We start from the raw sequence: 27,654 nt of genomic DNA on the forward strand, positions 1-27,654 counted from the left end.
ATCACTCTTCATTGCTACCCTTTTAGAATAATAAATTGATCTCCCTTGGATGTCCTCCTCAAATGAGACTTTCTCCTTTGTATATCCTCCAATGTGAGGGAGAGGTCACACCTCTTCATCATGTATGGCCCTTTGGAAAGAGACACACCCTTTCCACCATTAGCACCGTTTAAAAGAGTGCAACTCTTCATTATTTCTGCCTTTTGAAAGGAACACAACCTTTCACATTCAGATCTGTACTTCTTATTTATATCAAATGTGCACTTCCGATTCCCCAAATTATCCCCTCAAATGAGGTTCTCTTCTCCCTTTTATATTTCATGTTTGAGGGACACACAACTTTTCATTTCATGTCTTTGACCATTCATTAATTTAATTAAAATTTAATTATATTTAATTGTATTCTTTTATATTTTTATTTTTATTTTATTATTATCATTTATCATTAAACTGTATTTCAAAGTGGGGACATTACACTTATCCTTTATGGAAAAATATTTTGTAACTCTTATTTAAGGAGACATTCACTCCATGTTTAATATTGCATATCTTGGTAATCACTCTATGTTCTATTTTTTGTAATATGGTATTAGAGCCCAAGTTGAGCTTCAGAATTTTAGAACGCATGAAAGCCTAGGGACTACTATCTGTAGTAATGGTTCAAGGAACACATGTAATACAAAACATGCCAAAGGAGCGTCGTACAAAACATTACATTGTTGTACAAATTCATACAAGGACAAGTTGCAAGGTTTGTATACAAAATTGCTTCCAACAAATCATGCCAGCCTTTTCTTGAAAAAAACACAATTAGTATCTCTACAAATTCATGGTTCTCTTCTCTGCAAAATTGCCTCTAATTTAAAAAGAAAAATAGCAGCATTTTTTCAATTGGAAAAATTGCATCTTTTGGACAATTGAAATCACAAGTTATTGATAAAATTCACATTGTTTTTTGCGAATGAAAATCGCACATGCATTTTTTCACAATGGATTTTTGAAGAGACCCAACGTCTAGGGCTTGTGTTGGTGATTTTTGGCAATTTTTCAAAATAAAATTTGAAAGTAATCAGAGGAATTTCACACACAAAAAAAAATGTTCTTCTTCCACCCTTGTTCAATCAATCATATTACATATTAATAGGATTTCTATCTCCTATATTATAGGAGAGTTCCTATAACAAATCCCCAACATAGTTTATTACATATAACAAACTAAAACAGCTTAAAAAACATTATTGTTTGTATCCTAAAAACTAGCTACGGGAATAGGAATGATGTAAAATTCCCAACACCCCCCCCCCCATATTGTATCATTATCCAAATGGAGATAAATGGACCAACAATAATTGATGACCACGTTTAGTAGTTCATCATATGATATGAGTAGGGACATACACATCTACTCGTGACAAGCAATAGTGAAACTAGCCTCACTATGCTCATACTACTTTCATCCAAGGATAAGGACTAACACATCTATCCAAGGTCTTACATCAAATTTGGATAGGGACAAACACATCTATCCAACTTCAACGTTATGAATAGGGACACACATCTACTCACAACAATTATGAGTAGGGACACGCATCCAAGCATAATTACTCAATACCTATGACTAGGGACAAACACATCCAATCACTTACATCATCTTGTGAATGGGGAGAAACACATGCATTCACAAACAACCAAGAATTGTGATTAGGGACAAACTCATCACATCACAAATACAAACTTTTGATTCGATTTAAAAATATATTCCTCCTCACTATTCTTGTGTGGAGGGTTTTTAGTAGCTATTTCAAAGAGACATTTTTCATCATTGTCTGTAGCCAATGCTTTATCTGTATTTAGCTTACCATCGAGGAAATCCTTGGCACACTGAATGCAATTCATAATAATGTGTCCTTTTTTCCTGCAATAGTAACACAAAATTCTATCCTTGAGAAAACGATTTCCCTTTGACGTAGAAGAACTGGATTTGAAGGAATAAAAGGCTTGTATTTTCCAAACATTGCAATTTCTTCTATATTTGAGTCAATTTTCTTAGCTCCATCAATTAAAGTAAATATTATATCTTCTAGGGTAGCATTTACTTTGTTCAATGTGAACAAAATATTACCATAGCTAGGAGGCATGTTATTTAAAAAAATAGCTTTTGCATCATCATCATCTACTTTAGCTTTTATCTCAGCTAGTTGATTCAATAAGGAACGAAACTTTTCAAGTTGAACAATGTTGTCACTTTCCATCACTTTCAGCCCAAAAAAATTGTGTTAAGCCCTCTTTGCACTTGATGCTTTTGATAAGTTGATATGATGAAGGTGTGCATTTGATAGTCCGAGACCAATCAATGCTATAGCTCTTTGATCCTTTGCAGTCTATTTTGTGCTTCATCAACATCAATTGCCCTTATTGTTGCTCCACTTACCACATCCCATTGATCCTTTTCAACAAGGATCAACTATACTTAATTTGCCATGTGTGAAACTCTAAACCTTCAAATTTTTCAATTGATGTGCTATTCTTCTCCATAAAGAAAATATATTCGACTCTCCCTTAATCAAAAGTAAATGGAAGTGTTGGGCTCCACCGATAATGCACCTTAAAATAATTAACACTTTCACAACTTTACATATATATTAAATAAAATAGTATGAAGAAACTAAACTCTTTAATTGTTTAGAAGACAAATAAATAAAAGTGCCTAATAAGCAATATCCTACCTCAACAAAGTCAAAAGACCAATGACAAAATCCTTGAAGCTATAAGCTTGTGGCTTCTCTTTTCAAAAAAAGCTCGAATTTTCTATTACCAAGCAGATTTCTTCTTCTTTATCACAAATAACTGATATCAAAGGCTCTTTTCTTCAAATTGTGATTTTCTTCTCAAAATGGCGACTCAATAGCTTTAGTTATGGTCACTTTGTTCTTCTCCTTGCAGGACCTCCTTGGGTATGCACATCACCATAATACAACTCCTCATCAAGCCAATGCCATCAATAAGATGTTTGTCTCACAAATGAGTATATAAAATTTTTGATGTTGAAAAAATCTTGCAAAAGCTTAAAATATTTCCCTTGGAAGATTTTTCAAAACAAATAAACACTTGGTTTGAATCATTTGCATGCATGACTCTTCACTCTTCTTGAATGCAACTAGCTCTAATCTAAGAGTTGGCCATTCTTGCAAACCCAATATTTGTGGATGCCTTAATAATCATCTTTCTATTGCACACAATAGATGCCTTTGCCACTGGTTCCAACTTGTGATTTCCGTTCTTTCTCCAACCGTACCACTTTGACCCAGTCACCTCTATTATCTCATTCCCCTCTCCCTACGTAGCCCACAACCTCTTCCACTCCTCAAGCTTGTCGACCACACATAAGTTGTAAATTTATCTCAAATCGAGTAGTTGGCTTTCAATAGAACTTTCTTTTGATTTTTTGCTTCTACAAATTCTCAATAGATGAGATCATTGGGAAGAGAACAACACAGCAGCTAAGCATGTTCACTTTCATTCAGATCTTACACTCTGCACATAAATTCCTCTTCCATATAGCTGGTATGGGACAAACGTAGGCCGAAACTCTAGTAGTTTCCCTCAAACCTAGGCCTTGAGGTCTGTAGTTACTCCAAATTAGGCGCCAAATGGAGGGCGTGAAAAGAAATGATGTTGCTCTAATACCAGGAAAGTAATCAGAGGAATTTTACAAGAAAAATAATATGCTCTTCTTCCAACATTGTTCATTCAATCATATTAAATATTAATAGGATTTATATCTCCTATATTATAAGAGAGTTCCTATAAGGCTATAACGAATCCCCAACATAGATTATTACAGTATAACAAACTAAAACAACTTAACAAACATTATTGTTTGTATCCTAAATCCAAGCCATGGGAATAGGAATGGTGTAATATTCCCAACAAAATTATGGGTATTTTCTACCATTTAGTAACTAGGGTTTCAAAGAAAATCCTAAAAATTGTGGTCTAATTTCATATGGTAAGTTTATATTTTTGCAATTTCAAATAGCAAGAGGGATGGCTTCATTACTCAACATCATGTTGGAAAGGAATTAGTACTTCACTGGCAAGAATTACAAAACCTGAAAAACAATACATGCTCACAATCTTCGAGTGTAGATACCTTGATAAGATCTCCCTTCAACTAGCTAGGACTTGCCTAGACTCGGCAAGTCCTAGGGGCTCAAACTTGGACTCGGTCGAGTCTAGGTCAGACTCATCAAGTCCAAGCGAGTCCCGTCTCCTAAACTCAGCCAAACTCAAAAAAAAATCAAATCTCAAAATTTAAATGCCTTTTTGGTTTATGACATGCCCCCAGAATATACATTAATTATAGCATGATATAGCTCCCCATCTTTGTTTTCAAGTCAGTATCATTCTCTTCATCAGAATATATACATGAAATATAACATTTAAATCACATTTCCCTTTGTCTTTTTCCTTTCTTATTCATTAAGTTATATTTCATGTATATATTGGCAAGATGCTTGAGAGTGGTTTCAAATCTAGGAGTTAGAATGCAAATTCTAGGTTTTATAATATCTTGTAAACTTGCAAACTTAGTCAAATTTCAGTAATCAACAGCGTCCTATCAACATTCTCTTGCTCTCTCTATCTCACTCACTTTATCTGCCCTAAACTCTAGACCTATCTCTCTCCCTATCACCCTTCCTCTATACCCTCTCTCTACCTCTATCTCTGTCATGTCCCCTCCTTGATCATTATGTATATCATAAATGAAATAATAATTACTATTAATTAATATAATAATTACCAAAGAATGATTATTTGAAACTTAATTATTTATTAAATATTATTATTTAAATAATAATAATAATATTCTTGAAATATTCCAATAAAAATAAATTAATATTATATTATAAACATAATTTATATATTATAAATTTTAAACATTATTTTAAACACAATTTATATATTTAACTTGATATGAACAATTTCACCCATATAAAGGCAATCAGAAGATGGCAATCTGTCATACAGTCGTTCCTCAAATTAACATAACAAAGACATAATTAACATACAATCAAAATAGGCATGAGTCCGATTCATTATATGAGTTAATTTACTTAAAGTTAATAGCCATTAAAATAATAACTGTGAAAGACCGATTATTCAAAGGAATGATTTGTTATAAGAAGACGTGGATTAGTCAATGCCACGACTCATGAAAAGATTACATCGATGATTGCTAATGAATAAAGATACAAATATTAGTTATGCTTCTTAATTGCCACGGGATGATAAAGGATGTGTTTCTTTGATGATCAAAAGGTATGTCTCATAATCTAAAAGCATATATATGAAGATTGAAAGTGCAGAAAGGAGGGAAAGAAAAAAACGATGGATCAAAAAGCAATGTTTTACAAGTAATAGGTATGATTTAATAATGTGCAGCAAAGGTATTTCATAATGCACAGTGAATAGACCTGACTTTAGGGAAATTCGTGGGAATATAAACAAAAGAGGTATATGTATATTCTGACAGTCATAGTAAGTTACAGGCAGTAACATTCTTGTTCTAGGTGGTATGCATGGGGATGTGCTTAATATGTATGCTTAATATATGAAGTCCGACAATGTTCTTATGCAGAATTTAAAGAATAAAATATTAATAAATTATAATAAATAAATACTGATAATAATATAATAATTATAATAAATAAATAAGTATTGATAATTGTATAATAATTATTATTATGATATTGACTGAGAAATGCTCTACAGACGAATATAATAATAATAGTATATAAATACATATATAAATATATAAAGTAATGATTTGATCAGACAAATAAATGTTATAATATAAATCAGAAGAACTCTTAAGTTAATATCAGGAAGAAGAATATGTTTTCTGTTATGACTGTCTATGTTTAAGAAGTTGGGAAAGGAAATGTTCCTAATAGGGGACATTACAATTGGTTTGATACTTACATTAAGAACTATGGATGTTTGATAGACGAACAATTTATTTATTAATATTTAATTGATTGAGCTGCGGAATATCACTGATTTGATGCATGTTAAGGTGAAATTGTCTCCTAATATATTTAGTTTGAGTCATCCCTAAACCCATGAGGGGACATTACAATTGATTAATTATGGCTAAAGCATCCCTAAACCCATGAGGGGACATCACAATCTCACTCTCTCCTCTCTCCCCCAAAATTTAGGCCTCTCTCACTCTCTCTCTCTCTCTCTCTCTCAAATCCCAACAAGGGGTGCTACCCTCAACCTCGTTTTAGTGTTGCCCCCAAACCCCCATCAAACTATAAGTCTAAGCAAGTAATAGGCCAATGATGAATCGTGATTAGACAAATCTACATAATGCATATCCCTTGTTGCAAATCTTTGCTTATTCATAGTTAAAAAGATATTATGGCTGCTACATCATCCAAAAGCTACTTTAGATGCCTTCGTAGGAGGGATGCAAGCTCCTCTAAAACATAAACTTCTAGTCATTGTTTTGATATTTGTTCGGAACGTTTGATGCCATGGATTTCATAGTCCACAAGTTTTGTATATATTTGACAATATATATATATATATATATATATATATATATATATATATATATATATATATATATATATATAAGTGTTCTATTTCCTTCAACTACACTTTTCATTTATACTTATGTGATCGATGGATACTTGTGTATGCGATAACATTAGCTTCTATTTGATGATGTTAATATGTCTTTAAGGTTTATTTAATAAAGGGTTCATGAAACAAGTTTTAAACCCTTAAAAATCTCTAAATTTCTTGGGTTTTCCACTTTGTCGAGTTTTTGCCGAGTCTCGAGTCCCGAGTCAGGTCACCGTTGCCCGAGTCTACGTCGTGTCTGAATCTCGTTTCTTTGGTATTAACACTCGATCAATGGTTGCATGGAACAACCAAAACAAGTTTGTTGAGCGTTCTTGAGAAGCCATCATGTTGACCAAGTTATCAATGACAAATGAAATGCTCTAGAGGTTCAAAAAGGCAAAACCTCTAAAGGAGATTTGGAAGCATATGCGAGATCTCAAAAAAATATGGCAAATAAAGGCAAGGCCTTCTTAAAAAATATGGCAAATAAAGGCAAGGCCTTCTTAAAGACGTCAAATAAAGGCAAGGCCTTCTTAAAAAATATGCTTTTCTCAATCATTATGGATGAGAAGATGTCATTTGCAAAAACATTTGATAAAGATCGAAGACACTCACAATCAATTGCAAGCCATAGGTCGCACGATGGAAGAAGATATGGTTATCATAATGCTAAATAAATTACCACAGCCATATGAATATTTTATTGAGACACTCAACATCACATCTACCAGTTTGACATGAAGTTCAAAGATTTGTGCAACAAGCTCTTGCAGCAGGGCAAATGGAAGAAAAAAATTTGGCAGCAACAGTGATAGACTGAGTGTGGAACATGCCTTTGCAACCAAAAACAAGGGCAAAGGCAAGTGGCCTCAAAAGAAAGGCCAAGGGAATAATGAAGACACTTTGAAGGATCTGTAAAATATCACATCACTATTGTGGTAAACTTGGTAATATGAAGAAGCATTGTAGGAAGAGGTTGGCTAAAAAAGAAATCCAACTAGGGAGGGCCTCTAGAAAAGGCTAACGTCAAAAAGCATTCTGAGCAAAAGGATTCAACCTTCTATGCTTTCATGGCCAAACAACCAGCAGATTGGTCAAAGTTATTTGTGTGGTACATCGATTTTGAAGCATCTAAACATTTCACCTACAAGGCAAATTGGTTCATAGAGTACACGACTTGCTCGGATTTAATGATCTTTGATGGTGGTGAGTACATAGTTGTTGGCAAAGGAAATATGCAAATATCTTCTGGAGGGAAAATTTATTTTTTCTCAATGTGTACTATTTACCAAGAATGCAGCTCAATTTGCTCTCAATGAGTTAGATTACACACCATTGTCCTGATTTTGATGTCATATTTAGCAAAGACAAATGCAATATTGCTGAAAAAGAATCCATGAAAACCATTGTTGTTGGTATTGAAGATCACGGTTTGTATCAACATGTTGATATTAGAGAGGTTTAGGATTGTGCATTGGCAACCAAGAGTGCATCTGACATCAATACATAGTGGCATCAGCGGTATGGGAACCTCAACTTAACCTACCTCTCTCAATTGGTTCGAGAGAACTTGGTAGAGACTTTACCTAATACATAATAGCAGAAACAGGTTGTTTGTATATGGTTCATGCAGATACATTTGTGGACCAATGAATACGGCATCAGTCACTAGTTCAAGTACTTTCTTTTGTTTTTTGATAGTTTTAGTAGGAAAATGTGGGTGTTTTTCTTGAAGTCAAAATCAGATGTGTTTAAGGAATTTTAAAAGTTCAAAACATCGGTAGAGAAAGAAGGAGGATGTCACATCATAACTCTTAGATCTGATAAAGGAGGTGAGTCTTAGGCATATGGGGAAGTTTCATTAACCTGTTTTATTCCCATAGACTAATTTGGAGAATACAATAAAGGAATATTTTTAATGAATTAAATTAAGTTGCCTTAAGTTGTTGTGGGTGACTTTATTTAATTTATTTAAGTTGTAAAGTGACAGTTAAAAAGTTGAAATAAAATAAAGTCGCTTTATGGGGCCAAAAGATAGTTATTTTAATAAAAGTCTAAGTTACCGGTTCTTGTCCTTTTGGCTTGGGTCCGGGTCCTGGTTTGTGCCCGGTCCTAGTCCGGCCCAGGTTCAACCTAGGTTCCACCCAGGTCCTTCCCAGGTGGCCGGGTTCCCTGTGGGTCCTACGTCACCCACAGGGAACCCGGCCACCTGGGAAGGACCCGGGTGGAACCCAAGTCGAACTCAGGAAGACCCGGGTGAACCCAGGCCCGTGGATTCCCAAAAACGGGGCCCACGAGTCAAAAAAACAATAAAAAAGGACTTTAAAAAATAGTTTTTTAATAATTAAACCCTAATTCGCCCCTTTATGATGCATTTCATGCATCAAAACATTCATTCAACTCATTCAATTTGCATTTTTGAAGATTTTTTCTCTAAAGCCAGGCTTCTTAGTTTTTGCATTTTTCTTCTAAGGTAGAGACTATGAAGATGTGAGACATGCATAGAAGGCATAGGAATCACTAGAGAAGGAAGATTTAGCCATCAAAGGTGAGTGAATCTGAATTTTTTTAAGTTCTTTTCAAATTTTTTAATTTTTTTAAAAGTTTTTCTAATTTTTTTTAAATAAGTTTTGTATATTTTTTTACACTTTGTATGCATAGTATGGGGTTATAATGCCGAAATTTTATGAATTTTTTTCAATAATGTTGTGTTTTCTCTTTTTATTTTAGGTGCATTATTCATATAATCATACATAATGGCTGAAATTGGAAGTGCAAGTGCAAGCTCTAGTTCAATTGCCCATACCCGAACTGAAAATAACCCCTTTAAAATTGATCAAGATTCACCACTTTGGCATTATACAACAATGATCAAGCAAGTGTTTGGTGGTGGGGGTTTTGTTTGGAAGTGTAACCATTGTGGCACTGAGTATACCAGCTCATAATATCGAGTGAAAGGCCACCTTTGTTTCATCCCCGGGCGTGGAATAAAATTTTGTAAGGGATTAGATGGCAAGGGGCTGTCAAAAGCTCTAGTTTTGGAATATATTAGAGAACAAGAGGAAGCTGATAGGAGAAGTGGCAAAGCAAAGACTGATCATCCTCTTGTCCAGTCAAGCTCGAAGACTACGAGGCCTTCTAGTAGTATTGGCTCCACAAGACCAGCCGGTTCGCATCCTTTCATGCCAAAACCACCACTTGCTCCACTAGAGAATCAAAATGCTGTGGCTTCATGGAAAAGAGGCCCGTTGGATACTGCCTTCAAAAATGAAATGAGAGAGATTGCAGATTAGAGCATTGGGCGTTGTTTTTATGGCAATGGGCTTCCTTTCAACCTTGTTAGATCACCTTACTTTCGGGACATGGTACATACCCTTTGCAACACACCTTCTGATTATGTTTGTCCAGGGTATGAAAAGGTGAGAACCACCTTATTGGCAAAGGAGAAGGCATCCGTAGAGTCACAGTTGAAAGTCATCAAAGATACATGGTCGGAAACAGGTTTGACCATCATTTCTGATGGATGGAAAGATTGTAAAAATAGGCCATTGATCAATGTTATAGCAGTGTGCCCTAAAGGGGCAATGTTTTTGAAAGCGGTGGATTGTGAGGGGCAAGTGAAAGATGCAAGTTTCATTGCCAATATCCTCATAGAATGCATTGACATGGTGGGGCCTCAAAATGTTGTCCAAGTCATAACGGACAATGCTAAAAATTGTAGGGCAGCAGGGACTATAGTGGAGGCTACATACGGTCACATCTTTTGGACACCATGTGCAGTCCACTCACTCAATTTAATCATGCAAAAGATTGGCACACAAATTGATTGGGTGAAAAAATTGTACGAGGGCAAGGAGATTCAAATGTTTGTAACTAATCATCATATGTCACGAGCCATTTTTAGGACCTTCTCCAAGTTGGAGTTGTTGAAGGTAATTACTAATTTAAATTTTATTTTTTAATTTTTTAGGTTTTATTTTTTTATAATTGATATATGTTGTGTATTTTTTTATGTCATGTTAGGTAGCTGAAACACGATTTGCATCTCACACACTCGTCTTAAGACGACTTGTGAAGGTGCAAGATGCCTTGAGTTCTATGGTCATCAACGGATTGTGGAGTGTATGGAAGCAGGCCCAGACAGAAGGAGCTCTAAAAGTAATAGCATTGATCCTTGATGAGAAATGGTGGGATAATGTGGAATATGTTTTGAATTTCACTGAGCCCATCATGAGCATGATTAGGTATGCTGATACTGATCGCCCATGTTTGGGTGAGGTTTATGATGGCATGGATTGCATGGTGGAGAAAATAAGAGAAGTAATAAAAAGAAAAGTAGATGACCCAACGGAAACATTTTCCAAAGTTGTGCAGAATATCATTGTTGACCGTTGGAACAAGATGACCAATCCCTTACATCTCTTAGCATTTGCTTTGACACCAAAATTTTATAGTGCAGAGATGCTTGCAACACCAAGGAGGGTACCACCATATAGAGATGCAGAGATTGCTTCTAGATATAGAGCTGCCTTTAAAAAGATATATCAAGATGAGAAGACAAGAAATGTTGTCGCGAAGGAGTTTGGCCAATTTGTATCCACAAAAAATCATGATGTTGTAGCTCTCAATGCTAGATATGGGATGGATGCTGATGAGTGGTGGTATGTACATGGTCAAGGCTCCGTTTACTTGCAGCCTCTTGCAATTAAACTTCTCTCCCAAGTATGTATCTTTTTATTTTTATAGTTTTCTGATTCCATTTGATGCTATCATATTTTTATTTTATAATTTATAAATTTCTAATTATGTTTTAACTTTTAACACGTTGCAAGTTCTTCTTCAGCTGAGCGGAATTGGAGTACATACTCCTTCATCCACTCAATCAAACGTAATCGTTTGGGTGCAAAGAGAGTTGAGGATTTGGTCTACGTACACTCCAACCTTCGTTTGTTGTCACATAAGGACCTTGAATATAATGTGGGTGCAACAAGGAATTGGGATCTAGCCCCTGAGTGTGCTGATTTAGATGCTACAGTTGCACAACTTGCCCAAGTCTCTATAGACGAGGCAGCTACGGAACTTGAGAGAGACTTGGCTAGTGGGAGTGACATTCCATTCGATAGTGGTTCAATTGATGCTGGATTTGAACCACTTGATGACCTTGGGCTTGGGTTGGATGGTTCAGATGAAGATGAATATGGAATTTAAATCCCATAGATGGCTTGTAATTTGAATTTTTATTGTGTCATGACATATTCACAGTTTGAAACTTGAAACTTGAATATTATCTTTTTTGCAAATTATGAATATGATAATAGACTTTAGTTATTAGTTTACTGATAACATTTGCGATATATGAATATTTATTGGCATTGGCAATTATAGATTTATCATTTATCATTTATCATTTATGTATGTAAAGTCACATTGTATATTTTATTTTTGTATGGATTGTATCTATTGAACATATATATAATATATGTGTATATATATATAAATTTATAATTAATATATGTATATATGTAAGGACGAACCCGAACCCGTACCCGTACCCAAGAAAGAAAAAAAATTGCCGAATCTACAAATCCGTACCCGAATCCGAACCCGAACCGGTAACTTAGATAAAAGTGAATTTTAAATTATAACTTTAAGAAAGTTCCCAAGGAAGTTATAAAGGAGGAACGTAAAACTCATTTGCATATCTTGGACATATTTTTTTCTCTTATTGCAAAGTTCGGATTGCAAGTTTAACTTCAAACCCTAGGACGAAAACCCTAGAGGCATTTGACTTTGAAGATGAAAGATTTCTTCCTAATAAAATTCATGGTGGATTCACACAGGATTCATAGTTGTGCTTAACAAAGGAATAAGGGATTCATTTACAATTAATGGCTTTCAATTCCTGAGTACAAATTTATTGAGATTTGCAAGCAAACAATTAATTTGTGAAGTGTGTGCGTGTGATGAAGAGACAAAAATGTTGGTGTTGTGTGTGCTCTAAAAGAAGAGATTTAAGTGAAATTAAATTATTGTTGCTGATTGTGTTGTCTTCATTTTTATATTACAAAAATGAGGGCAACCCATGCGAATTTTTCTTTAAAAATTCATATCATCTCTTCTCTAAGGCATGTTTTTGAGGTCAGATTTGTCTTGAATGTCGTTTAATCACTTGGGTAAGTTTTGCTCATCTTTTTTCTAGTTTTCCTTGTTGTTTTGAGGCCTTTATTTTATCCTCCTTAGTCAATTCGGGTCTTGAAGTATTCATTGCAAGTAGTGGAAGCTTTAAAAGACATTTACAAGTATTCTTTGATCACTTGTAATTGGGTCTCTAAGACCCGACTACAAGTGTTTTTATGTATCTTTTGAAAAATTTCTCTTCCACTTGTGATCGACTTTTAGAGACCCGACTACAAGGTAGGTTCTTTTTCTTTTTTTAATGTGTTTTCATTCAACTTGTAATCGGTCCTTTAGGTCTCAATTATAAGTTGGTTTTTCCCTTTCATTTCGCCTTAAGTATCTAAGCATTTAGGCACTTGCATCGAGGGTTTTGAAACCTGATTCCTCCTTTGGCGTCTTTTTTTTTCTGCAAAGGAGGGTTTTTGTTTAGAGTTCGAGTTTCAGTAGGAGCGTCCTTCTTCTATTCGCTATATGAGTAAGCTTTTTGTGCTCATTTTGCTCTTAGAAATCGCATTAGAAGTTGGACCTTTCCTTTCATCTCCATGAGATTTCATCTTTGAGGTAAGTGCGTCTTTCTTGTTTTTGTTCTCATTCATGGTATGGCAAATTTCTTGTTTTTATCTGACGTTTTTGAAGTGCATATATTTTTTTTAGCTATTTGTATTCTTTCCGCCATTTCCTGTTTGTGATTTGTTGGCTTGTAGTCGGGTTTCCCTAGTCCGATTTCAAATTTTTATTGCTCCCCAAATGAATAAGATCATTTGTGGTTTTCAATTGCTTCTTCTTGATTTATGGAAGCAAGTTTATTTCTTGACTACTTGTAGCCGGGTTAGGGGAACCTAATTACAAGCTAAGATGTTAAGTCTTTCCCAAAGTACACTTGTAGTCAGGTTTCCCTAAACTGACTACAAGTAGTGTGTTGTCTTTCCTTGCTAAGTTTTCATTCTGATTGTCAAAACCGAATTGTTTAAACCATAAGCAAATAACCCTTACTTGCATTCGGGTCATCAAGACCCGATTGCAAGTGTTGTCATTATCATTTCTTTAAAAGCTTATCTCACTTGTAGTTGGGTCTTAATGACCCAATTACAAGTATTTTACTTCCCCGCTTTGCCTCAAAGGTCATCATCAGGTCTTCATCATATAACCGCAAGTCTTAATGTTTTCGAATGCAAATGAACTCTCACTTGCATATAAAATCCCCAAATCCATCGGTCTAAGGCAAACTATTGAGCTTTGTTATGTCTTTGCAAATACCGCTCACTTGCAATCGGGTCTCCAAGACCTGACTACAAGTACGAATTGTATCATTCTACCCTCTTTGCACACTTGTAATCGGGTCTTCAAGACCCGACTGCAAGTGTTAAGTTTATCACTACATCTCAACTTGGCAAAGTTATTCCATTTGCAGTCATATCCCTCCATGCTAAAAGTGCTTTCCAAGAGACTATATCGCATATTAGTCACTTGTAATCAGGTCTCCAAGACCCGATTACAAGCATCCATTATCACTTGCTCTCAATCTTTACACCTACACTTGCAATCGAGTCTTGAAGACCCGATTACAAGTGCGAGTTTTGATGGTTCCCTTGCTTGAAATCAACCCTCCAGGATCCGATTTCCTCCCTATCACTGTCCAAGCTTATCCACAAAGCATCTTTGAGTCAATCCAAGTTGTTTCATGATTAAAACCCACCCAAGTCTTGGTGTGAGCATTGGTTTTCAAAGGTTTGGGCATTATGGAATCCCCAATAGCTACCGAAGATGTTCTTACTCTCTTGAGTTTTCATGACAGTGTTGCAGATTCCTATTCGATGACTGAAGAGCCAGCATAACCTTCAAACAAGAAAATGAAGCATAAGTATGATAAATACCAAAATGAGATTACTCCTACTCAGGTGGTTTCTCTCATTGATGAGATCCGAGATACAGAGATCGGACATGTTGACATGTCTGAGTTCTTAAAAAGAATGGAAGGATCACCAACGCATGGCATGCAATTGCTCTTGAACAGTCATATCCATTTGGTCTCTTCTTTCCCAGTAGCTGCCCTGGAACCTGAGTTTGTGCTTGCATGTGCCTCTCACTTTGATAAAAAAACTAGAATAATCAGGGATGATGATGGGAACGTCATAATCAAGTTAGATGCAGAAACCATTGACAAGATCTTCAAAGTTCCTGCAACTCCTGTGTATGCAGATATCACTATGAAGAGTGCTCTGGATTATTACAACCAAAGCAGATCGAACTGCATTAGACATATTAATTCTAAATGGCTAAAGGTTCCAAGAACCTGTTTCTCAAGATGGCCCAAGTTGTATCGTTGCGACTTCATTGAAGAAGTTGGTGATATGATCACTCTTCTCAACAAGATAATGGGTTTGAGACACTCTAATGTGTTTGAAATCTGGATGTACAAGTATATCGTGGTCATGAGGAATGGGCAATCTCATATTTTCTGGGGAGAAGTTATCAGTGATAATCTGTGTGAGCAGCTGTCTCAAGTCCCCACCACCCTCACTTTCTACATGAATTCATACTTGGTGTATATAGCAGCGTTGCTCAGACAAATTTCTAGTCTTTCTACTAAGGGTGACAGGTTGATGGTGTCAATATGGAAACACTATGAGCAACTCACTCTCAGGCTCAGCAAAATTCATTACAGAAGGGTGCAGGATGCGTTCTTTGGCCATTTCATGTGCCTTTTTGACAAAACACTCAAGAGCATAAGAGTCTCTGAGGCAGCATGGACAAAAGGATATGAATACGGATGTTTGTTCTTGTAGTTCCAACTTTCACCTACATGAGAGTTGGATGTTTTGACGGGCAGCCATACATGTTACCCCAGTATCCCACTGACAAGATCCATCTGATGGAGTTAGCCAGGCAGCTGATGGCAGTTCATGCAATACAGCTAGCAAATCATAAGCTAGGTATCAATATTTCCTCTCATTAATCCATTGCAGATCGGTTGGTATTCTTTGACCACCTCAACAAGGGCCAAGGCAATGGAAACTGAACTTCAAGAAATCAAATTAAGGAAGTTCAAGGAGAGGAAAGATTTTGATTATCGAGGGATGAAGGACAAAATCAAGAGAGCCTTCACTCATGTTCATCGCCTCGAAGATATATGGGTTGATCTTCACACTCAAGAAGATATCAAAAGAATGGATTACAGCAAGCTCACTTTAGAGCAGATCGTAGATCTTGATTTGACCAAGATTCCAGAAGGAATGGTGGATGGTGGAAAGATCCTTGACCTAGAGTACATAGAACAAAGAGTTGCATAAGCCCCTCTTCCTTCTCCTCATTGGTCAAAAAAGGAGTGTGATTCTATCTTTGACATGGTTCAGCCCATTCTTGCTAACACTGACGCTTGGCTGAAGAACAATAATGTTAAGAATATCAAGATTAAAGGTTGAGCAGAAAGTGATTCAGCTGGACTTGTTGGGCGAAGATCTGAGGTTAGGATCAAGTCCAAAGAAGGTGCTTCCTCTTCCGGCACTAGAATCAAGCTGAGGGTCAGCAAGGCTTTGGTTATTCCTCCACCAGAGGTGTCACCGAAAGGGAAGGAGAAACCACAGGTGCAAATACATGTTATTGATGCTGACAATGATACTCATGAGGAGAATACAGCAGGATCACCACCTTCAATAGGTTCAGATGCTCCTCGTACAGCCCTTCCCCAATTATCACTGGATGTAACCATGTCTCCAATTGATACGGATGTGGATTCTTTCTCCACCTTTCATGTGGAACCTAGAACCGAGCACATCTATTTGCGCTAGCATAGAAATACTTGTTGAAACCTCTCATGGTGGCCTAAAGAATGTCTTTGATGTGAACCCCTTGTTTGCCATTCTATCCAATGTATCTTTTCCTGAGGTTGATACTTCTACCATGAGTTTTGATAGGTTCATGACAGAAGCTAGTCATGATTTACCACCTAAACAAACACTCATCATTGTTCAAACAGAGACTTCTCCAAGAGTAACGACTATGGTATAGGCTGGTTGAGCAGAAAGTGTTTCAGTTGGACCTGTTGGGCAAAGATCTTAGGTTAGGATCAAGTCCAAAGAAGGTGCTTCCTCTTCCGGCACTAGAATCAAGTTGAGGGTCAGCAAGACTTTGGTTATTCCTCCACCAGAGGTGTCACCGAAAGGGAAGGAGAAACCACAGGTGCAAATACATGTTATTGATGCTAACAATGATACTCATGAGGAGAATACAGCAGGATCACCACCTTCAATAGGTTCAGATCCTCCTCGTACAGCCCTTCCCCAATTATCATTGGATGTACACATGTCTCCAATTGATACGAATGTGGATTCTTTCTTGCCGTTCATGTGGAGCCTATAGAACCGAGCACATCTACTTGTGCTAGCATAGAAGTACTTGTTGAAACCTCTCATGGTGGCCTAGAGAATGTCTTTGAAGTGAACCCCTCGTTTGCCATTCTATCCAATGTATCTTTTCCCGAGGTTGATACTTCTGCCATGAGTTTTGATAGGTTCATGACAGAAGCTAGTCATGATTTACCACCTGAACAAACACTCATCGTTGTTCAAATAGAGACTTCTCCAAGAGTAACGACTATGGTATAGGCTGATCCTATTTCTTCATAAACCACAATTGTTGTCTCAGATGTGAACTCATTAGAACTGCCCCCTTGGTTGAGTTCAATCACACCCAAAAGGAAGAAGCAAGAGATCTCTCTTGACATATTTGATTTCCAGCAAGTCAGGAAACCTAAGCCCAAGGCTACTAAGAAAGCAAAGACAATCTCGCAAGTGGTGCTAGATAGCAATAAAATGAAATATGCAGAAGTGGCATAGCCTTTAGTTGAGAAACCGCCAGAAGAAATGCAGTTGTCAAATTACAAGCTCGCCGGGATAGAACTTGGAAAGCAGACACATACAGGTATCAAACATGATGCCACGGATTTTGTAATATCCCTGTTGTTATTAACTAAGATATCCAAAGGATATAGTCAAACAATGTACCGATTACTTTGCTGTTCAAACTTCCTAACTGTATAACCTGTGTGTTATGCAGATTTGTAGACCACTTGTGTGTTATGCTGTTCTGATTTCTGCAACACTTCAGACTAATTTTGATACTAGGAAAATTGGTTTCCTAATGTGGATGACATGCAACCAAATAGGACAATAATCAAGGATGATAATGCAACTTGTATTTTTATGTTTTGATGAAAATGCATGAATAGATATGCAGAAATATATGATTACAACAGACTGTAATTATGACAAATAGTTGGCATGCAATCATGTAACAACACATAGACTAAAGCAACCTTATATCTCCCTTTATTAAAGGGCGATAGAATTATTACAATGTCTAGATAAGGGCCAAAGACTCTTGGATAAACAATGATAATTTTCAGAGTGTCGGAGTACAAATGACAGCCATGAATTCACACATACATAACTGAAACTTATTGTAAATAGTGCCAAGAAGAACCTGGATATATCGCCTAGGTGTAGAAGTGAAGAAGCAAGCAATATCAAGACACCTTATGCACTCCTTATGCCAATTCAGCCCATACACCAAAATCACCACTGTTCTGAGGTAAATGAGAATAACAAATAAATACCAGCAGATTCAGCTCCTTTCAATCATCAAATACCATCGCTGACCTTAACCAAAGAGGGCGCTCCAAACCAGAGATGAAATTGATATATGAACTAGGAGTTATGATGAAAATCGTGGGACATGGAAGGACTGATCAAATTTGTCTCAGATCTGAAAAGCCTGCAACTCTCTTCAAAATCGACCTCCAATATGCTCCAAGAAAATCGCCTAGCCTCTCTCAATGTGTAGGCGCAATCATCACCGTTCATTCACCCAAAAAACTGAAGTCTTCACCAAAAATTGTTCACCATGAAAACTGATATCAAACCTCAATTAGCTCAGTATGAAGGACTGAATGTCCCTCACTCTCAAGGCAACCCTTCGGAGGATCCCTCACCCCCTCAGTTATGCAGATCAAAGGGAGAGATTGTTCCCTATGACCAAATCTGCAGAAACCCTTGGCTCCACAACCACAATACAAGAGAAGATGACAAATAACTAATGATGCACAATGAGCCAATACCCTCTATTTATCCTTATTTCTCCACATGATTGGTTCCTTCTAGAAGATTCTTCTCTAACTAACTCGTATTCTCTTTGTACACTTTAATTATTTAATTGCACTTTAATTATTAAATAAAAATAATATTATTTTATAAACTGCAATTATAACATCATACGTGTAATCTCATCAAACCATGTAGAAATAAAAATGTTAAGCCATTCGCATCCGCCAAATTGACCTTCTAATCAACACCTTGGAACGTTAGAGTCCGCCCTCCCTGAAATTGCTTGTCCTCAAGCAATCTCAATGCTGGATGCTGCAAAATCTCCTCACTCTCCCAGGTAGCATCCTCAACCGGCAAATCCTTCCATTTGATCAAATATTCCCTGATGACTCTCCTCCTCAACTGCTTCTCCCTGACATCCAAGATAACCTCGGGTACTAAAATCAACTTACCCTCATCATCCAAGGGTGGTAAAGTCGTGGAAGGAATCACATGATGCCCTAACGCCTTCTTGAGGCGTGAGACATGAAACACATTATGCACTCTGCTGTCCATCGGTAACTCAAGCTCATAAGCCACCTCTCCAACACGCCTGATAACCCCTGTAGGGTCCATAATACCATGGCTTAAGCTTCTCGGCACCACTCTTCTTGAGAGTGGACTGTCTATACGACTGCAACATCAAATACACCATGTCACCTACCTCAAATGAACGCTCTACTCTCTTCTGGTCTGCGTACTGTTTTTGCTGATTTTGTGCCTTTTGTATATTCTCCCAAAGAGCCCTCATAATATCCTAATTCTCCTGTAACATGTCTCCCGCACTAGGCACTCTACGGTCACTCAACAACAAATCAAGAAAGCTAGGTGCCTCATACACATACAATGCCATGAATGGTGTCATCTAAATAGAAAGGTGGTAAGTGGTATTATAGCAATACTCACAAAGATATATCCACTTGACCCAACTCTTATGCTGCCCTGCAATGTAATTCCTGAGATATCCCTCCACCCACTTATTCACTATCTTTGTCTGTCCATCAGTCTACGGGTGGTAGCTAGTGCTCGGAGTGAGCTCAGTCCCACAAAGTCTAAAGAGCTCTTGCCAGAAATGGCTCATAAACTGACTATCTCTATCACTCACAATACTCTGAGGTAAACCATGCAATCTGAATATCTCACGAAAGAAAAGCTTTGCTACTTGTGTAGCTGAATATGTAGTGGTGATCGAAAAGAAATGAGCATACTTAGTCAAATGGTCAACCACCACATAAATACAGTCCTTACCTTGCACCTTAGGTAAACCTGTGATGAAGTCCATGGAAATGCACTCCCACTTCCTATCAAGAATCGGAAGTGGTTGAAGCAAGCCTGCAGGGTATGTGTGATCCTGTTTATTCTACTAGCAAACAGGACACTCTCTGACATATCGAAGAACATCTGATTTCAAACCCTTCCAAGTGAACCTCTCCCGTATCTGTTTGTATGTCTTGAAGTAGCTAGGATGACCTGCCATAGGTGTATCATGAAAGGTTCTCATCACCATGTTCTTCACATCCGATCCTAGGGTCAAAAATATCCTCCCCTTGTAAATGATTAAGTCATTCACAATGGAGTACCTATCATCATGAGTCGACCCCTCAATTATACCTGAAGCCCAAGAGTCCTTGGCATATTCTATCACAATCAAATGCCTCCAATCCTCTGAAACCTCTACCATGGAGATCAAACGTGGACGGCGAGATAGTGCATCAGCAACTACATTATGCATACCTTTGAAAAAGAAATGTCAAAGTCATAAGATTGCAGCTTGCTTCCCCATTTCTGATGCCTATCCTTAAGATCCCGCTGCCCAAGGAAATGTCTCACGCTGTTATGGTCTGTTTTTACAATGAATTTGCTGCCTACCAAATACTACTTGAATTTGGCCAAAGCGTCCATGATGGCCAACATTTCCCTATCATATATGTTGTAGCTCCTCTCAGGACCTCTCAACTTCCTGCTCTCGAATGCAATTTGGATATTTGTCCTACATAAGGACAGCCCCAATCCCTTCACCTGAAGCATCACACTGCAACTCAAAGGGTTTGCTGAAATCTGGCAAAGCAAGTACTGGGCAGGTAGTCATAATTCGTTTGAACATCTCAAAGCATTCATGTGCTTTGGGAGTCCAAACAAAAGCTCCCTTCTTAGTCAAATCTGTGAGTGGAGTTGCATATCGTGAGTAACCATTAACAAACCTGCAATAGAAACCACATAAGCCCAAAAACCCTCTAAGTTGTGTAAGATTCATTGGTGTAGGCCATTCTACAATTGCCTTGACCTTGTCGGGATCCATACGCACTCCTTCAACACTGATGATGTGACCTAAATAAAGCAACTCTGTCATTCCCAAGTCACACTTGGATTCCTTGGCATATAGAGACTCCTTGCCAAGAATACCCAAAACTGTATCAAGATGTGCAATGTGTTCCTCCCATGTCCTGTTGTACACCAAAATGTCATCAAAGAAGACTACCACAAATTTCCACAACTATGAATGAAACACCCTGTTCATCGTGGACTGAAATGTAGCGGGTGCATTGGTTAGCCCAAATGGCATAACCATGAACTCAAAATGTCCACAATGACAACGAAATGTCGTCTTCTCAATGTCCCGCTCCCTAACTCGAATTTGATGATATCCTGACCTCAAGTCAATTTTAGAAAAATATTGTGCACCATGTAGCTCATCAATCAACTCATCAATTCTAGGGATGGGATACCTGTTCTTGATAATCTTTTTGTTCAACAACCTATAGTCAATGCACATCCACAATGTACCATCCTTCTTCTTGACCAAAATTACGGATGAAGCAAAGGGTGACTTACTAGGTCGGATATGTCCCATAGCTAGTAGCTCCTTAATGATTTTTTCCATCTCATCCTTGAGCCGCTTAGGATGCCTGTAGGGAGTGACTATCACGGGCTTAGCACCCTCTTCCAACTCAATGATATGCTCTATCCCTCTATCTATCCCTCTATCTGGAGATCTACCATGTGGAATCTCGCTAAAGACCTTATCATGCTTGATCCTCAACTCCTGAATGTCAGGTGGATAGATAGGTTTTTGTTGCTCCTCTTGTGTTGGCTTCAAACCACAACCTGCTGCCCACTCAACCATGTCATGATGCAAGAGGTGCTCCATCCTCCTAAATGATATAGTCCTGCAGCTAGTGTCCCTGAGTGCCTTCAACACGTGTCTTTCCATCCCTTTCAAATCTCATTTCCATCTCACAAAGGTTGAGGGTGAATATTCCTATGTCATGTAGCCATGTCATTCCCAAAACCATATCTGTGTCCCCCATGGTTACCACATAAAAATCAGCCTTGAATTCAAAATTATTCAAGCACATAGGAAGGTTGGAAATCATCTTGTCACACTTGAGAGTGTAACCATCAGCAACCTTACTCGTATTCCCTCAAAATCCTCGATGCATATGCCACGTCTCTCAACAAGTCTTGCATCATTAAAATTGTGTGTTGCACCTGTGTCAAGTAGAGTGATGATTTTCTATCCAGCAAGGACTCCTCTCATTCTGAAAGAACCCTCACGCTGAATGCTAGTGAGACGAACCTCCTTAAGCTTCACTTCGGTCTCAACTTCCCCTTCTTGCTCTGACTTTTTTGATTCTGAATCTTCATTATCTGATTGCTGGTCAGAATCTGAGCCTTCATAGAGAGCCCACATAGCTTTGTTCTCCTTCCCTTTAGGCCTTAAAGGACGGTCATGATTAGCATCATAAGGCCCTTTACAATAGAAGCACAATTTCTTCTTTCTCAAGTCATTGAGTGTCTCATGATCAAGCGGAAAAGTTGACTTACCCTTTGCCTTATCTTCCTTCTTTGGAAATTTCTTGTTGTCACGGTAGGAAGATGAACCCTTTATGTAAACTTGCTGGTAGGTGCTACAAATTCCATGCCACGTGCCTTCTTCATAGCTTCTTGTAAAGAGGGAGGGTCAAAGGCTTTCAACAAGCCCTTTAGTGGTTCCATTAGCCCTTCAATAAATAAAACTACCAACCTCCTTTCGCTCATATTAGGAACCATGACTGATAATTGTTCGAAATCAGCAATATATGCTTCAAGGGAACCATGTTGCTTATGTTGTGCTAGCTCACGAAAGCTTACTTCGGGGTCTTTAATATCAAATCTTTCAATCAGCTTTTCAGTGAACTCATCATAAGTGATAATTAGGAAAAGGGAGGTATCGTTCCCTATGACCAAATCTGCAGAAACCCTTGGCTCCACAACCACAATACAAGAGAAGATGACAAATAACTGATGATGCACAATGAACCAATACCCTCTATTTATCCTTATTTCTCCACATGATTGGTTCCTTCTAGAAGATTCTTCTCTAACTAACTAATATTCTCTTTTTACACTTTAATTATTTAATTGCACTTTAATTATTAAATAAAAATAATATTATGTTATGAAGTGCAATTATAACATCATATGTGTAATCTCATCAAACCATGTAGAAATAAAAATGTGAAGCCATCCGTATCCGCCAAATTGACCCTCTAATCAACACCTTGGCCTACGAGGGTCAAATAATAGGCCAACCTCGTGAATGTCCACGTGCTAAGGAGAAGGGGGACATTACAGATTTGGTAGCTTCACCGGTGCAAAGTTATGATGAGCTGTTGGCAAAGAAGAATGAACTCAAGGAGAAGAATTCTCAGCTCATCACAGTGATCCAAAAGATGGATCACTAATTCTTTAGAATAGGTTGATCCTTTAACCTCCTCCACATCTGAAGAATCTACCAAGCAATTGGAGAAAGCTGCTCAGAAAGCTAAGGCAACTGATTTTTGGGTAGGTCAATTAATTGATCAAAGTACTCAAGTGGTGAAGAAGGCATTGCAGGTATTGAGCAATGTAAAAGCATCAAAGTTGAAGTTGAATCAGACTTTAGAAGCTTTTAATCAAAGTCTAGGTTAAATTGAGAAAGATCTAAAAATCTGGCATGAGATGGATTACATCTAATTGGAAATCTCGTGTGACAATATGGTGATACCTGCCAAAGAGAGATATACAGAATTTGATGAACTTTTGACAAACAAGTCATTGGTTATCAAAGATGTACAGGCTACACTTGAAATGAGTAACGAAGTTGAACAAGATATACTCTAATTTTGACAAAATGTCTTGCAAGATTCTAAGTCATGATGGAGAGTCGCTTGCAGTAGATTCGATACTTACTAATTTGGTATCAAGTCTTCGCCAAAGGCTAGAATCAGAACAGTTTACTGTGAATTCAATCCATAAGTTGTGAGTTATCATGTGTTCTTTGATAAGATGCAAACTGTTCTTGAGGAGCACAGGGAGGCAACAGTTAAGTATTTTGACGTCATCATCAAGATAGTTGTCGTTGCCAAGAATATAACAGGTCCTGATCCTGATGAGTTGCAAAGATGCATCAACAATTTCCAGTCCTTCATGGCCAGAAATAGGAAAGAATAAAAAGTGTCTCATGACACTTACTCTTTGTTTGATGCATTTTGTTTTCGACAAATTACATGTAGTGTCAGGATTCATGGTTGCAAGTGAATTCTCACTTGTAGTCCTATAAATTGTAATTACATGTACACAAATTACAAGTTAGTTAGTAATAGAACTGTAATTTGAATAAGTCATAGTTAGTTAGTTAGTTAGTTGTGGAATAAGTCTCAATTAGTTAGACTTCTCCCACATTTTGCTCTCAACCCCTCTCCTATATATATAGGAGGGAACTCTATGTAATTTTATCTTTTTGGCAAGCAAGAGAACTCTGCAGAAATTTGCAATCATAGATACTTTGAGCTTTATACTTGTAAACTATTTTTCTTCAAATAATATCAAGAGAGTTTGGAATTTCAGACTTTGTGTTGAAGCCATACTTATATGTCCATTTTGTTCTTATGTCATAGTGGAATATTTTCTTGTATTTGCTTGAGATTGTAGAAAGTTGTTGAGAAGGGCTTCATTTTGAATATTTTCAGACTTTGTGCTGAAAATATTGAAGATTCAATTAAGATGGTTTAGTGTTAAAAGTTGAGAAGAGTTGCAAGCTTTGTGCTTGTGGTTGTTCCCATTTCAAGTAATTCGAAGGTGCATCATACTTGCAGACTATGCGCTACCATATGTTGCATATTGTTCTTGTTTTATCATTCTGAAAAAGGTATATAGGATAGTGGGAACTCAAGACTTTGTGCTTAGTTGTTGTTTTCCCGTCCCGGATGAGGTGACGGAAGTCTTTGTGCTTTCAGGAAGCTTCATTTCCTTTTTTGTCATTGCTTTAAGTTGTTGTATTTATTCTCAAAACTGCTATCTCTTTCCTAGGAAGAAGAAAGAATATCGTTATTTTTGAAAAAAGAGAAAGGGACGTTGTCCCACCCAAATTAGATTAAGTATCTAGTTAGTATTAGTAGAAAAGGGGGAGCCTTCCCTTAAATTAGGAGTTTTAAACTCACACACTGTGGCTGAAATCACAATTTTGCACTCCTTCCCGGGTGTACAAAATTTTCAACCAATAGATTGCAACCTAGTTGTACCATACCCTACAAGTTGTCATACCATTCAATACCATCAAAGAAAGCAGCAATTTATTATTGGAGACATGTGATATTACACTACCCATTTGTGGGTCAACACGGCTCAAAGAAGGGTCAATAAAGTTGGCACAGCCTACATAAGGAATCACTTCACCGTTTTGGACTGTTGTACACCTCACCAAGCTCCATACCATATCATGGGGTCAGCAAAAGGAGACATGGCCTACTAGGTGGCACATAGTCTAGTCAAACCCTGCTGTCCCTTGCTGAGAAGACGTCACCACCCTTGAAAGAAATTGAAACAATAGTAAGTGCTGTCATACAAAGCACCAGGTTGCCGTACTACTCTTAGAAGGTGTCGTACACATTGAGGAAGGCATAAAGAGGTTCTATGACAATTGTCTGAGATTTCCAACAATGTATAAGAGGCTAGCAAATAAATTTCTAAACATTGGTATTGTGAAAAAACCTGATTTATGATATGTAACTCTGGTCAGCAATATACAAAATGATGAAAATAATTACCTATTGATATTTACATTATGCAATAATCTCAAACCATTCTGTTGCAAACTGTATGACAAAGTGTCTATACACTTAAACTAGTGAAAATTGCAAAAAGTTACTTTAAAAATTTAGCCCAACATATTTTACATTGGTATCAAAGAAATGTATCTTGCCAGTCAATGGGGATTTGAGCCACTTTTTAGTAGCAGAAATTTTATTATGCAGTCAGGAGGTTCTCATAGATATTACTTCAGGAGAAGGCCAAATGATCCACCAGAGCAATCGATAATTGAAGAGGAAGTTTCTTTTGTAGATTTGTTTGGTGAAGGTGCCACTAGGAACATGGGTGATAGAAGGGAAAACAATGAGGGAAGTACCGTGAAAATTTTGAAAGATCTTGACAGAGGACAACAGCAGTTAGTGCATTTAATGACACAAATGATGCAACACATGAGCACAGATCAAAATAATGGAGGTAATAATGGCAATCAAAAGAACAAATATAACAATGAGGAGGCTAGTAACATGAACATAACAGTTAATAACCATTTCAGGGCTGCTAGTGGAACAACTACTAGACCATTGATGCCTACTTTTTTGCAAAATAATGTTGCAACAGGAGGAAACCAACAAGATGCAGAAGACCATTTTATAGATTGGTTACATGAATATGAGACATTGGGTGATGAGTTCCATGCTACTATGTCTCTACAAGATTTTTGCCAACTCAAGCTAAGGAACGGACCTAGAAGAGACAAGGGTCCTAGTAGCCAAGATTTATAGAAGAGGTTGGGTAAGCTCTCGATTCCCACATTTGATGGTTCAAGCAAATGCACAGCTAGATCATGAATGCAGAAATTCGACACTTCTCATTAAACCTCATGTTCAAAAATGAGGCTATCAAGTATGCTACTTTGCATCTGGATGGTGGGGCTCATGAATGGTGGTATTACAGAAGGCTATCAAGTATCCCTCCTTTGTATAGGCACGTCAATCTTCTATCAAACACATGCCTACTTTGCACTGGCATTAACATAGAAGTTTCAAGAAAAGTCACCTCTTTGTATTGGTACACACCTATACACAACGCTTGAAATTTTCAAAAATTTGTCTTCTTTGTATTTGTACACACAACCTATACACAAGACTTGAAATTTTCGAAAATCCACCCTTTAGGTATTGGTGTGTGCAACTAGTTAGGCTTCCACTCCTTCACACAGCAAGAAATTTCAATAGAACTTTATGCCAATGTATTGGTGTGCCAACAACTTTTGGCACACATTGTTGGTCTAAAACATAGATTTTTAGTTCTAAAAGCCTCTTTACATTGGTGTGCACCTACTCCTTGGTGCACACCAAAACATTGAAATTTTTTGTTTCTATTTTCAAAATTTGTGAAGGCATGCCTGTAACAATAGGTGCACACCATTACATGGTACAATATTTCAATAAAAAATATTAGCTCTTCCTTTAGGTGCACACCTTCACTTCTAGACATGCCACTCCTCCAAGGATAATTTCAGCTATTGCAGTCTTCTTTAAATTGGGGTGCTTAGGATCTCAAATGTGTACCATTACTCTGAAACATATTTTTGAGATGCTTCTTCTTTCAAAACAAGATCACTTGCAAAAGTAGTGATTTTAAAGTT

At 37.3% G+C, this 27,654-nt stretch overlaps 1 protein-coding gene across 7 annotated transcripts in view; it reads right to left on the bottom strand.

Moving 5' to 3' along the window:
- LOC131053738 (ubiquitin-like-specific protease 1D) overlaps positions 1–27,654 on the bottom strand; it is a 163,058-nt gene that overhangs the window by 126,174 nt on the left and 9,230 nt on the right. The gene's annotated exons all lie outside the window — the stretch shown is intronic.

Source organism: Cryptomeria japonica, chromosome 6 (assembly GCF_030272615.1).
Source record: "Cryptomeria japonica chromosome 6, Sugi_1.0, whole genome shotgun sequence".
NCBI lineage: Eukaryota > Viridiplantae > Streptophyta > Pinopsida > Cupressales > Cupressaceae > Cryptomeria > Cryptomeria japonica.